The 13,333-nt window shown below is 42.8% G+C and overlaps 1 protein-coding gene across 22 annotated transcripts in view; it reads right to left on the bottom strand.

Annotated features, from left to right (window-relative positions):
* Window positions 1-13,333, bottom strand: part of KIAA0232 (KIAA0232 ortholog) — an 80,745-nt gene that overhangs the window by 34,689 nt on the left and 32,723 nt on the right. The window contains exon 3 of one of the 22 annotated variants that reach the window (XM_081584471.1): window positions 3,708-3,809. The exons of the other annotated variants lie outside the window; for them this stretch is intronic. The gene's annotated coding sequence lies outside the window, so the exon portion shown is untranslated. The remainder of the gene's footprint in view (window positions 1-3,707; window positions 3,810-13,333) is intronic. 22 annotated transcript variants of the gene reach the window in all.

Below are 13,333 nucleotides of genomic sequence, written 5' to 3' on the forward strand. Positions count from 1 at the left end.
AGCACAGTAATAATTAATTCAAAAGATCTTTAAGGATCAAATTCATACCATCAACCGTCTATCTAGTCTTTACTTTGATCAAAAACATAAAAATTACTTTTCTAATACCAGGTAAAGAGTGGGCGGACCCTTCTCTCCATACTCACTGTAATTAACACACTTTTTACATAATTTCTTGGGCACGTCTGAGGATCTCATGAACCCAAAAAACATTTTCTAGCTGAGTGGTGTCAATTCCATTTGCCAAGGGAAAATGTGCCTGATGGCCAAGTAACAACTCTATTTCCACTTATCTAACGTGTTTGGCTAGATGGCATCTAAAACCTGACACCGACATTTCTTATCAGTGATATCTTCTAGAGATAGAGCTTGTCCTTTCACAGGATGGGAACGGAACCATGACAATGCAGAGCCAAAGCTTCTGAGGGCAGAGAAGCGTCGTAGTCTGGCTCTGTCGCTCACGGTGTATAAAATAGAGGTAGAAAAGTTCTGTGTCATTACTCAGAACAGGGCTCCTTTCTGTTCCAGTTGCTGAGACTGGTTTTCCCTTTACCGAGCGTTATCAACATGTTTCTCTACTGAAGCCATATTTAAGCTTGGCAGGATGAATAACACATTTAAAGGTCCAAATAAAGTTTTCAGAGGGACTTTCAAAATTCACATGGACAAACAGTCCTCCTGGAGGGCAGTTTGACAATACACGTCCAATATCTTAAACACGTATATGTACTTTTGATCAATAACTCTACTCCTGGAAATTTAGCCTAAAAAAAAATCACCGAAGTGTGCACAGATTTTGCTACAGTGATGTTCATCGTATAGTTCTCAACAGCGGCAAACATGGACAAACAACCTAAATGTCAAGAGAGGAGGAGTTGGTGAGTAAGTTATAACTGACCAGGCAGTAAGATATAGCCGTTAAGGAGATTATGAAGCACACCTATTGACATGAGAAGCTATTCCCAACATATACAAGAGAAGTAGTTCATACAACAGTATGATCTCATTTTTGGTTCAAATACACACACACACCTGTTAACCTGCATTCAAATGTCTGAGAGAAATATACGAAGAGACCACCAAGGAGCCTGACTCTCGGTGAGCAGGAAGAGGAGTCTACAATTTTTCTTGTAAATAGGTCAGACTCCTTGAATGGCCAAAAGTTTTTTTGTTTTTTTTTAATGGAAAATTTCTAAGTCAACAATAGAGAAATGAGAAGAGTTCCTATAGCTCTTCGCCTAGAACAAGTGTCTGGTACTTGCTTCATCTCTCACATACCGAAGAATTTACTTTTTAAATATACAATTCAGGGGTTTTTGGTATAATTCACAGGGTAATGCAAAATCATCATTATTCTTAAAACATTTTTCATCAACCCAATTGGAAGCCCTGCACCCACCAGCAGTCATGTCCCATTTCCTTTCTCCCACAGCTCACTGGTAACTACTAACCTGTTGTCTCTATGGATTTTCCTGTGCTGGATATGTCATATAAATGAAATTACACAATCTACTTCTTTTCCTGCCTGTTTTCTCTTGCTCAGTGTAATACTTTAAAGGCTCATGGATGTTGTGGCATATTATCAGTACTTCATTCTCTTTTATGACTAATGTTTCAGTGCATGGATATACCATATTTTGTTTATCCATTCATCCACTGATAGACATCTGAATTCTTCTCACCTTTTGGCTACTGTGAATAATACAGCTATGAACATTCAAATACAAGTTTTTCTATGGACATATATTTCCAGTCTTGCTGGGGATATATCTAGGAGTGGAACTGCTGGGTCACATGGTTAACTCTAGGGTTCAACCTTTTGAAGAGAGTCAGGCTTGTCTATTCACTTTCTTGATGATGTCCTTTTGCCTATACAAGCTTTTCACTGTGATGAAGTCAATTTATTGATGTCCTCTTTGGCTGTTTGTGCTTCGGTGCCTTATCTAGAGGATCATTGCCTAACCCAAGTCATGAAGTCATGAAGATTTATTTCTCCTAAGTTTCACAGTTTCAGCTCTTACATTTAAGTCTGTAATCCATTTTGAGTTAATATTTATATGTGGTATGAGACAAGAGTCCAACTTCATTCTTTTACACGTGGTTACCCTGTTGTCCCAGCACCTTCTGCTGAAGACTATTCTTTCTCCACTGAAGGGTTTAGCTGGAAATTACAAAGGTTTATTTCTGAACTCTCAGTTCTGTTACGTACAGCCAGTCATAGGTAGGCCAGGATCAAACCATCTTGCTTACAGAGGCCTTGCAGGTTTTAAAATCAGAAGTGTGAGTCCACTTTGCTCTTTTTCAAATTTTTTTGGCTATTCTGGGTCCCTTGCATTTTGCATGAATTTCAGGATCAGCTTGTCAATTTCTGCAACAAAGGCAACTGGGATTCTGACAGGGGTTGCCTTGAACCTGCAGATCAGTTTAGGGAGCACTGAGACTTTATGGATATTAAGTTTTCTGACTATGAACGTGGGATGCTTTTATATTTATTAGGTTTTCTTTGATTTCTGTTGATGATGTTTGTAACTTTTAGTGTGCAAGTCTTGGCTTCTTTTGTTAAACTTATTCCTAGTAATTTAATTTTTTTGATTCTACTGTATATGGAATTTTTCTAATTTCCTTCCTTAGGATTTTCTATATGTAACACCACATCATGTCAACAGAGTTTTCGTTCTTCCTTTCCAACCTGATGTTTTTTTCCCCTTACCTAACTGCCCTGTTAATGCTGATTTGTAAGATTTTATGTATCTCATCTTTTAAAATGTCTTTTCATACAAATAGATACTGCTGAATACTGGTATTAATCAACAGGCGTGGGTTCAATGGAAACTATTTGTTGCTTAGAAGGCATTTATAAAATTATGTTCACTTCCTCTCTTGATATGTGCCTTTTCAATGTGTTATCACATTGCAGATCAATCACTCCCAAGTGAAAGTGAAAGTGAAGTGGGAGCTTTGCATTGAACAGTTTACACAGACTCCCAGAGAAGACATTTTCCTCTGCACTGCGTTAAGGCGTGAAAGATGCTGCTGGAACTGCACAACATACCCAGTGCAGATTTGTGAGGGAATGGAGGTTTTGTTTGTTGTTTTGACTTTTGACATAATGAAAATGAATGACGCAACCTGACATTGTGATTCAAGCAACGTTACCTGTTAGAGTGAGTCTACTTTATTACAAATTTTCATTTAAGTGCTATTTTGCCTTGTAATTTAAGGCTGAATTCATGAAGAAACAACATCAAGTCTATAGGTAAAGCTATACAAACACTAGCATATGCGATAACTGTTATGTATTCTGCCCTTTCCACTTACTATATTTGAGAGCTTCCTTATTCTATTTTCGGGCTTCATATACTATGTGTGAATGTATTATGACTTTTTAACCTTTAAACTAGCAATCAGGTTTTAAAAGAACACAGTATAAAAAAAGCTCTATACTTCTATTGTTATATTTTCTATGCTGCAAACTCATTAAAAGTCCACTTAGACATGAACATATAACATTAAGCGTGTGCCTAATATTCACTAGGTAAACTCAGTAAAGCCTGGAATGCTGCAGTCCATGAGGTCGCAAAACAGTCGGACACGACTGAGCGACTGAACAACAATGAATTCAGTAAATCAAGTTATGATTTTTCAAAGTCATAACCTTGAAGATAAAACGCAATTATCAAGTCCCCAAAGAAGGTATGGATGAGAACCTATTATCAGGTACTTCTTCGGACACTAATCGCGACGGAACTTAAGGCTTGAGTTTTGATTGACTTTGTCTTGCTGTCTTCTATCACAAAGGCAATTGAGAGCTGGAGGAAGAAAAAGAACACATTCTGAAATACAGCTGGGATCAGTGATGTCTGCTATCGCCGCCCACTCCTCCCCCTTCAGTTCAGTTCAGTTGCTCAGTCGTGTCCGACTCTTTGCAGCCCTAGAACCAGAATCACCAGCGCCTGAATGGGACTAAGGCTCCTCACGTTTCATGCGTCTGGCCACAGGATTGGCTGAGAGAGGCAGGTGACCAATCAGAAGTGAGTAGTCGAAATAAAGCACCTCCCCCGCCCCAAAATATTTCTGCTGGGACTGCAGGGACCACACCCTCTAGAGCGTGTGGTTCAGTTCAGTCACTCAATCGTGTCCAACTCTTTGTGACCCCATGGACTGCAGCACGCCAAGCTTCCCTGTCCATCACCAACTCCCAGAGTTTACTCAAACTCATGTCCACTGAGTCGGTGATGCCATCCAGCCATCTCATCCTCTGTTGTCCCCTTCTCCTCCCGCTTTCAACCTTTTCCAGCATCAGGGTCTTTTCTAATGAGTCAGTTCTTCGCATCAGGTGGCCAAAGTATTGGAGTTTCAGCTTCAACATCAGTCCTTCCAACGAATATTCAGGACTGATTTCCTTTAGGATGGACTGATTTGATCTCCTTGCAGTCCAAGGGACTCTCAAGAGTCTTCTCCAACACCACAGTTCAAAAGCATCAGTTCTTCGGTGCTCAGTTTTCTTTATGGTCCAATTCTCACATCCATACGTGACCACTAGAAAAACCGTAGCATGTGGACAGGATGTTTGCCAAACGTGACACTCACCTTCTTCTGCCCTCCAGCCCCAGGGAGTAGCTGCAGAACCAAGCTTATGGGGAGGCAGGGGCCGGGAGAGGGGGCCAAGCAGACGCTCTGAGGACACCCAGGGACGTTCTGCTGAACCACGCGGGGGGCCGGTCCTGATTCCGGACTTCTAGATATATGATATTCCTTCCCAATTAAGCCAATGTATGCCAGATTTTTGACTGTGTGTGAATGAAAGCTGCAGCTAGAATTTGAAGCGACGCCTCCATAATAAATTTACTTCTAATAGCTCAAAGGAACTGTAAATTGCCTCTAAGTTAGTGGCACAAATTAAATGAGCATAATGTCACCTTAAGTACATCCTCCCCCCCCCCCCTTTTTTTCCTACTAGGTGATCAGCCAACATGCTCCTCATTCGCCTTCCTGCTTTCAGTTGCCCAACCCAGCTGACCCACTGCAATGCTGCCATTTGGCACTGCTGACTAAATACAGCAGCAGGTCTTCTTGTCCCTGGGACTAAACTATCAATCTCCTGCTGCTGCTGCTAAGTCGCTTCGGTCGTGTCCGACTCTGTGCGACCCCACAGACAGCAGCCCACCAGGCTCCTCTGTCCACAGAATTCTCTAGGCAAGAGTACTGGAGTGGGTTGCCACTTCCTTCTCCTAGTGGAGCACAATGACAGGTTCTTGCGAACCGGCTTCCTACTCACCCTTCTCAGTCTAACCTCCTCCCACCCCCTCACTGCACCCCTCCGGCTCCCAGCATCAGGCCCTCCCGCCTCTGCGACCTCTCATTTGTTTCCTCTCAAGGCTGTTCTGCCCCAGACTGCAGCCAGAGCGTGGCAGGGACCCCTCACCTGGCAGCAGTCTCCCAGGGCTCACCCCCAGTCATCTCCACCTTCCTGCCGCCACCAGTGCCCGGCATGTCATGGGCACTCACGTGCGGAGTAAAAACCTAGAAATGTGCACTAAATGCAGTATTTCTAGTCAGACCATTTTCTCTATTTCATGAAAAGATTTTACTGAAAAACCCCACCCTTTTTACTATGATATCTGAGGAAGTTTGTGGATATGAACTTCTGCACCCACCATTATTACTAACTCCTACTCCTTACGTATAATTTAATGTCTGTTAAGTGAATGGTTGTTGAAACACAGTATATGCAGCAAGACGCCTGGGGAACGCAGGATGGGTCAGTTGTTATTGTTAAAGATTACGGTAAAGGAAAACACTGCAGATGCTCGCCTTTCCAAGCAGTGAAATGCTAAACTAATGGGGATATACTGCAAAGTACAAGTGGGCTGAAACAACAAACAAGTGTTGCTGAATACAGAAATGATCCATCTCAACAAGCATCAGTACTAGGATTATTCTTTCTTAACCTGTGGGCAAAAATAGAAAATGCAATAATCCAGCTACATTTCTAGAATGATGGGCTCTGAGGGAGCAGATACAATTAATTAAAGGATTTAAAAGAAACTGAAACTGGGGCTTTCCTGGCAGTCCAGTGGCCTTCTGTACTTCCGGTGCAGGCTCTGGACTTCCAAGCCAGGCTCCGTACTTCCGGCGCAGGCTCTGTACTTCCGCGCAGGTTCTACTTCCGGCTCAGGCTCTGTACTTCCGGCGCAGGCTCTGTACTTTTGGCGCAGGCTCTGTATTTCAGTGCAGGTGGCTCGAGTTTTCTCTCTGGTCAGCGAACTAAGATCCCACATGCCACATGGAGTGGCCAAAAAAGAGAAAAGAAACTAACAAAGCTACAGAAATCAAGACAGTGAGGTACTGGCATAAAGACAGACATACAGATCAAAGACTCGGACAGCCAGCCAAGTAACAGACCCTTACATTCATGCTCAAAATGTCATTAACAAGGGTGTCAAGGCCATTCAATGAGGAAAGGGCAGTCTTTTCAACAACTGATGCTGGGAAAACTAGATATCCACATGCAAAAGAAGGAAATTTGACTTTTAACACACAACATATATAAAAGTTAATTCAAAATGGATTAAAGACCTATACGTGAAAGCTAAAACTAAGAAGTGTAGGGCAAAGATTTCTTGGATATGGCACCAAAGACACAGGTAACAAAAGAAAAAACAGACAAACTGGGCTTATGAAGTCTTTTAAATTTAGTGCAATGAAAGACACTATTAACAGAGTGAAAAGGCAAACCCCACAGAAGGAGGGGAAAATATCCACAAATCACATATCTGATAAGGGGTTAGTATCCAAAACCTGTAGAGAATATCTAAAACTCAACAACAACAAAAAGAGATTCAAAAATGCGAAAAAGACTTGAGAGTCTCCAAAGAAGATACACAGAAATGGCCAATAAACATATTAAGAGATGATCAACATCACTACTCATCAGGGAAAATGTAAGTGAAAACTACAAGATACTGATTAGGATGACTGTTATTAAAAACAAACCAACAGGACAGAACAAGTGTTGGTGAGGATGTGGAGAAATGGAACCCTATTCACTACTGGTGGGAGTGTACCACAGTGCAGCTCGTGTAAAAGCAGAATAACCACAGATCCAGCAGTTCCACTTCTGGACAAATACCTCTCAAAGCTGAAACCAGAGTCTTGATGAGATATTTGCATACCTGTGTTCCTACAGCAGTACTGCTCACAGTAGCTTAAACATGCAAGAAACCCGAGTGTCCACTGTTGGATGGATGGATATGCAAAAATGTGGCATATCCGTATGATAGAATACTACTTGGCCTTAAAAAGGAAGGAAATCCTGACACCTGCTACAATACGGATGAACCCTGAAGACACGATGCTCAGTGAAACAGGTTGGTCACAAAAAAACAAAAACACAAAAATCATATGATTCCATCAATAAGAAGTCCTTAAGAGTAGTCAAAAATCATAAAGACAGAAAGCACTGGGGTTGGCCAAAAAGTTCACTTGGGTTTAACATTTTTTTTTGGGAAAAAAAAAAATCTCAACAAACCTTTTGGCCAACTGATATGATAATAGGTACCAGGGGCTGGGGGGAGGGGGGTTTTTATAAAGCTTCCATTTTATGAGATGAAAAGGGTTCGGGAGACGGATGACGGCTGCACAACATTATGAATGCATTTGATACCACTGAAATGTGTACACTTCAAGACGGGAGAGATGGCGGTGGTGATGAGGGAAGAAACTTCAGGAACTTCTCTGAAGGGCAGGCCCCAGTGTGCAGCTATGGCCTCTGCTCTGGCCGCCACCATGCTCCCCCCACACACAAGTCACAGACCTGAGAAAGAAGCACTTGTCTGTTCATTTCTTTAATAAATATCTGAGCCTCTTCTATATCCCACGAATTGTCTCAAGGGCTACGAATACAGCAGAAAACATGGCAGGCGAGGTCCCTAACTTCGTGAACTGTATATTCTAGTGGAGGAGACTTACAAATAAACAGAAAACACGGCAAATAATCCTACAATTCCAGGTAGTAACAAGTGTCATGGGCTTCCCTGGTGGCTCAGACGGTAAAGCGTCTGCCCGTAATGCGGGAGACCTGGGTTCGATCCCTGAGTCGGGAAGATTCCCTGGAGAAGGAAATGGCAACCCACTCCAGTACTCTTGCCTGGAAAATTCCACGGATGAAAGAGCCTGGTGGGCTACAGTCCATGGGGTCTCAAAGAGTTGGACACAACTGAGCAACTTCACTGCTTAAACAAGTGTTATAAAGAAAAATAAAGCAGAAATGAAGACTGAGAATGGAAGGTTTCTTTTTAAATATGGTGGTCAAAGAAAGACTGAGGCTAAGACAAGCCAAATAAACACCAAACTAAACAGGTAAACAAACAAATACCCTCTTTAGAAAAGTAAACCAATTCAAGACGTGGCAGGAAGCGGCCGGCAGCACTGCACCCGGACCGCGGTCTGTTCTCTACACCACAGGGACACGAATGCTAACGAGATGAAGGCACTTGCAAGCGGAACATCGACGACTGAAGGAGCAGGGCATAACTGAGTCAGAAAAAGAATCACGATTTCATGACCATCAAAGTGACAATGGATCCAGGTGGGAGCCACCCATGGACGGTAAACTCATAAAGTCTCCTCTGGACAGGTGACCCGAAAGCCACACAGCGAGGTGCTCAGCTTCATAGTGCAGAAACCTGGCAGCCACCATCGGAACCAAAGTCAGCGTCGACAAGAAACAGACTGCTGTTGCGTGCTGTCCGCCGTGATGCACCAAAAAGGAAGCTCGCTGCCTGTGTAATGCCACTGCCGTAAGGCATGAGCAGACTCTAAACGGGAGGAAGCAGACGAACCCATAATAGAGGACACGCTGCAAGATAACTGGCCTGTACGCTTCAAAAATGTCAACATCATGAGACACAAAGGAAAGATGAGAACCATCCCAGGTTGAAAAAAATTATGAAGAGGAGTGACCACGAAAGTCAATGCATGATCCTAGGCCGAGGGAAAAAATTACAGTGGAGGACATCACTGAACATCAACAGTATACTAGGTCATAATGTGTTGGAGTTAATTTCCTGGATTTTATAATTGTCCTATGGCTTAGAGAAAATGCAATCAAGAAATAATATGCTGATTCATGTAGGCGAGATAGGCATCAAAAGGAGAGGGGAGAAGTAAGCAAAAGTGGGACAACGTTAGCAATAGGGGCTGACTGAAATTCCTTGCCCTATTCTTCTAATTCTTCTGATATTTGAAATTATTTCAAAAAATAAGTTAAAAAAATTTTTAAGATGATTATATGATTTCTGCTATTAAACATCTTATAAATTACTGGGAAAGACACATTCAAATAACCATAATGAAGAGCAGAAATATGGTCAAGTTTGGAAGACAAAGACATTGTTTTCATCAGGAATTGTCAGAAGTGCATTCACAGAGAAAGGTGACCTGGGCCTTGAAGGATGGATTAGAAAAGTGGTTTATATTTACAGCTAAAAGTGGTTTATAGTGAATTCCTGGTTTATGTAAGCATACGTTTATCAGAATATGATAATCTTAACCAAAAAGGAAAAAAAAGGAAGAAAACTTTGTGGAAGTAAAATTACTGTGACCCAACTACAGTATCTACCTATTAGAAGGCGGTTGTTGTCCAGGACTACACAGTCATCAGCTGATGCCACAACGTACTCCTAGCCCCGCCCAGATCAGAGGCTTATACTAAACTCTGACTGCCTGTCAGCCTCGACCTAGATGAGGGCCTGATCAGCTGCACTTCCTGACCTAGATGAGGGCCTGATCAGCTGCACTTCCTACCCCGTGGTCCCGGGATGCTGGGACAAGTACAGACCTGTTTCTTAGACCTCAGGAGCTGTTTCTTTTAACCAAAACTGGGGAAAGCCATGAATTCATCATGACAAATAAGGCCAGTAATTGAAGCCAGGACCTTAAAACTAGTCACTTTAAAGGTCAGGCTAAATTCAAGGACTGAGGGATGAGAAAAGATGTGAGGAAATAAACACCCCCAAAGCGGAGTCACCTGACCTCCAATGGACGGGGAGTGAGGCCACCCTAGGTGTGACCCAGGGACCAGGGAAGTGGCATGCCTCCTCGCCTACAGCGGGCTCCTGAGCACGCCTGGTGCCGGAGTCTGAGCCACAGGAGGTCAGCTCAGCGCGTTCCCGTGGCTCCGTGCCCTGACTCTGAGTATATCCTCCTCCTCCTCGAGGCTCGGAAAAGTTACTGAGGGGCTGGCTGACCCTTGGGTCTTCTCCTATGAAAGGGCATTTCCAATATGACCTTCCCCATCAGCACGAGACTTACTGGCACTGTGCCAGCCTGGGATGAGCAGAAAAGGATTCAGGATCCTTTTGGTTCCCGGTGGATTCTCCTTGTAATTCTGGACATGCTCTGTTTCCACTGACCCTTTATCTGCCCTGTGTCTTAAAAACGAACCAGAACAGGGAGGAGCAAACATGAAGGGCACTGGCAGCTGCCAAGACCCCTGTCCCCAACTTCCTATAGCAAAGACAGAACTCGGAGTTCACACACAAGTCCGATCACATCAGTGTTCAACTGTAATCTCAGCAGCAGTCCTTTGTTTTATCCCTTTCAATGTCCTGTAGCATCTAACACTTAAATACTTTGACTTGTTTCATATGTGTGTATATTTACAACTAAAGTATATGATTTCTGAGTTAACAGAAACACCTTCCTCATTTCTGGAAATAATAATTCTTCCACTTTGGTTGTTGCTCACTGTTCAGTCGCTCAGTCGGTTCTAACTCTTTGTGACTCAGCAGCACGCCAGGCTTCCCTGTCCTTCACTGTCTCCAGGAGTTTGCCCAAACTCATGTCCATTGAGTCGATAATGTCATCCAACTATATCATTCTCTATCAACCCCTTCTCCTCCTGCCTTCAATCTTTCCCAGCATCAGGGTCTTTTCCAGTAAGTTGATTCTTCACATCAAGTGGCCAAAGTATTGGAGCTTCAGCATCAGCATCAGTCCTTCCAATGAATATTCAGGGTTGATTTCCTTTAGGATTGACTGGTTTGATCTCCTTGCCGTACAAGGGACTCTCAAGAGTCTTCTCCAACACCACTGTTCTAAAGCATCAATTCTTTGGTGCTCAGCCTTCTTTATGGTCCAACTCTCATGTCCATACATGCCTACTGAAAAAACCACAGCTTTGACTAGATGGACCTTTGTCAGCAAAGCAATGTCTCTGCTTTTTAATATGCTGCCTAGGTTTGTCATAGCTTTTTCTTCCAAGTTGCAAGCATCTTTTAATTTCATGGCTGCAGTCACCATCTACAGTGATTCTGGAGCCCAAGAATATGAAGTCTGTTACCGTTTCCATTGTTTCCCTATCTCTTTGTCATGAAGTGATAGGACCAGATGCCATGATCTTAGTTTTCTGAACACTGAGCTTTAAGCCAACTTTTTCACTCTCCTCTTTCACCTTCGTCAAGAGGCTCTTTAGTTCCTCTTCACTTTCTGCCATAAGGTGGTGTCATCTGCATATCTGAGGTTATTGATGTTTCTCCCAGCAAACTTGATTCCAGTTTGTGCTTCATCCAGCCCAGCATTTTGCATGATGTACTCTGCATACAAGTTAAATAAGCAGGGTGACAATCTATAGCCTTGATGTACTTCTTTCCCAATTATGAACCAGTCTGTTGTTCCATGTCCGGTTCTAACTATTGCTTCTTGACTTGCATACACGTTTCTCGGGAGGCAAGTAAGGTGTCTGGTATTCCCATCTCTTTTAAGAATTTTCCACAGTTTGTTGTGATCTATACAGTCAAAGGCTTTAGTGAAGTCAATGAAGCAGAAGTAGATGTTTCTCTGGAATTACCTAGTTTTTTTCTATGATCCAACAGATGTTGGCAATTTGATCTCTGGTTCCTCTGCCTTTTCTAAATCAAGTTTGTATATCCGGAGATTCTTGGTTCACATACTGTTGAAGCCTAGCTTGAAGGATTTTGAGCATTACCTTGTTAGCATATGAAGTATGTACAACTGTGCAGCGCTTTTGGGGATTGGGATGAAATCTTTTCCAGTCCCATGGCCACTGGTGAGTTTTCCAAATTTGCTGGCATAATGAGTGCGGCACTTTCACAGCATCATCTTTTAGGATTTGGAACTGCTCAGCTGGAATTCTATTACGTCCACTAGCTTTGTTCATAGTCATGCTTCCTAAGGCCCACTTGCCTTCATACTCCAGGACGTCTAGCTCTAGGTGAATGATCACACTATCATGGTTATCCAGGTCATCAAGATCATTTTGGTACAGTTCTGTGTATTCTTGCCACACCTTAATACCTTCTGCTTTTGTTAGGTTCATACCGTTTCTGTCCTTTATTGTGCTCACCTTTGCATGAAATGTTCCTTTGGTATCTCTAACTTTCTTGAACAGATCTCTAGTCTATTTGGTAGATTTACCATTTTACTTGCCCCTAAAAAAAGTATATTTACATTTACTGGAAAGATGATGGAAAATAATACAGCTTCGGCAAGAAAATTATACAAACTATTGACCACCAAAATAACACATTTTCTGATGATTAGGTTTTTACATGACAACCCCCTCAAAACCTTACTTGACCCAATTGTCACCAGACAGGCCGGTAGCCAATCTGGAAGCCAGGAAAATGTAGAATGAGCAAACACCAGCAGTGAAGAACACTCTGCACAACTAACGCATGACAAGTACTGAGCTTGCTGTGAAACCCCCTGTATTTATAAGACTCCTCTGTGGTTTGGAACGTCAAAGCCAGCTTCTTCTGTCAATGAAACTCTGTTCCTGCTTTCGGTGTTCCTAACAATGGTTTAAAACAACAACTAAAAACTGCCCACAAAACACTTAACTCTTTTTTTGGCTTGTCTGTGCCTCGCCACATGTGGGATCTTAGTTCCCCAATCAGGGATTGAACCTGTGGCCTTTGCAATGGAAGTGCAGAGTCCTAACCACCGGAACACCAGGGAAGTCCCCAACCACTCCCTTTCAGGTGGAATCTGTGCCCCGCAGTCACTCAGAAACCACCCGCTCAGTGCTGAGAGCTCTGCTTCCCTTTCAGCAAGCCTCACACTCAGAAGCTTCTCCTGGTAAGTGAGACCAAAGTTGAGATCTTTGTCAAGAATGCAGATTTGCTTGCTTTATTGACCCATGCACCTAAGTCAAGTAAAATGTATAATGGCTCATTTAAGGTCATTTCGTTATCGTTCAGTCACAAAGTCGTGTCCAATTCTTGCGACCCCATGGACTGCAGCATGCCAGGCTCCTTTGTCCTCCACTATCTCCCAGCGTTTGCTCAAATTCATATCCACTGAGTATTTA

Source organism: Giraffa tippelskirchi, chromosome 1 (assembly GCF_054371585.1).
Source record: "Giraffa tippelskirchi isolate mGirTip1 chromosome 1, T2T-mGirTip1v1.2.pri, whole genome shotgun sequence".
NCBI classification, from domain to species: Eukaryota; Metazoa; Chordata; class Mammalia; order Artiodactyla; family Giraffidae; genus Giraffa; species Giraffa tippelskirchi.